Raw genomic sequence first — 1,213 nt, forward strand, 5'->3', positions numbered from 1 at the left:
CACTATCAAGCAACACGACTCCATGGAGCCGGCCGTCTGCCACCACAGTCCTGTGCCGTTCTACGGGCCTATCACCCTCTGTGGGATAATGGGCCACCTTCAAGTTAGACTTGAACTGTTTGCACCGTGCGTAGCAGATAACGGACCGGTCCAGTACACGGCATCGGACAGACGAGGCCCCCTCGTCGTCCCTACGTGCTGAGCTCTTCCCGTTTCGCTCGCAGCTACTCAGGGAATCCCGGTTGGTTTCTCTTCCTCCTCTTATTAATATGCTTAAATTCTGAGGGTCGTCACACATCACTTGAGGCCTACAGACTCCACTGTCACAATGATGCGACGGGAGAAGCGGTGATAAATCACCCCTGTCGTGCTAACCTCATTCACCCACACGGCGTGAGCACGTCTCGCGACTGCAACTGGATGCGAGGAAAGATACGAGCGCGTTGGGCCGCAAGTGTTACTCGACCCGAGCCAACCGGTGGAAGTCCCCGTGCAATTGGTGATAACCTTATATGCTGTGGTGGATACATCCGTTGGTTGATACTAGAGGTCGAACCGTGCGACTTGACGCGCGCTCGCTCTTCACCCATGCTCACATGTGTGTGTATGTTTAGGTTTGTGTACCATACCTCGTATGTCTCTCTGTGTTAGCACTCTCACTTTCAGCGCCCACGGTCCCGACAAGGATGCGGATCCGAGCACGCCATGCTGCGACAGCCTACCCCCCTATGATGGGGTCAGGACGGTCAGTTTGGTTAGAGTGTTGAGATAACTTGGTAGGCACTCAAGGATGTGTGCATCGGTCGGGTTGAGTCGTCCGATGCGCCATATGCGTTCAACGTGTCGATGTTCATGTGTCCTGCAGTTCACATTCTGACGCGCATTTAGCTGCGGTCTTCATCGATCCATGAGCCGAGTGATCCCCTGCCTAGGGTTTAACGTACACACCGAACTAGTTGATGAATGGAACCGAAGTCCATGCATCCATTATACACAAACCAACACACAACTCTGGTTCCCTAGTACCACACTGCAGGCGCCCACGGCCCCGACGGTTGCGGAGCCGAGCACGCCAAAGTGCGACTGTCGATCACCCCTTTGTGACACGACAATCAGTCAGTGTATAAGGTACCCGGTACTGCCAAAGTGTGCGTCTTTACTGACCTGCGCCGAGGCAGTGGTATGTGTATCCCTTTGAAAGAGTTGCTTTCGC

General features: G+C 54.2%; 2 non-coding genes across 2 annotated transcripts in view; both read right to left on the reverse strand.

Annotated features, from left to right (window-relative positions):
- The window catches only part of LOC118516129, a 4,266-nt gene extending 3,956 nt beyond the window's left edge, over positions 1 to 310 (reverse strand). The window contains exon 1 of the ribosomal RNA XR_004907702.1: positions 1 to 310. This exon is cut by the window's left edge and continues 3,956 nt beyond it. This is a non-coding gene — a ribosomal RNA (large subunit ribosomal RNA).
- Positions 311 to 778: 468 nt separating this feature from the next.
- Positions 779 to 936, reverse strand: LOC118516133. Its single transcript, XR_004907706.1, has one exon. It is a non-coding gene; the product is annotated as a 5.8S ribosomal RNA (ribosomal RNA).
- Positions 937 to 1,213: the final 277 nt, after the last annotated feature.

This window comes from Anopheles stephensi, unplaced genomic scaffold (assembly GCF_013141755.1).
Source record: "Anopheles stephensi strain Indian unplaced genomic scaffold, UCI_ANSTEP_V1.0 ucontig232, whole genome shotgun sequence".
Taxonomy (NCBI): Eukaryota; Metazoa; Arthropoda; class Insecta; order Diptera; family Culicidae; genus Anopheles; species Anopheles stephensi.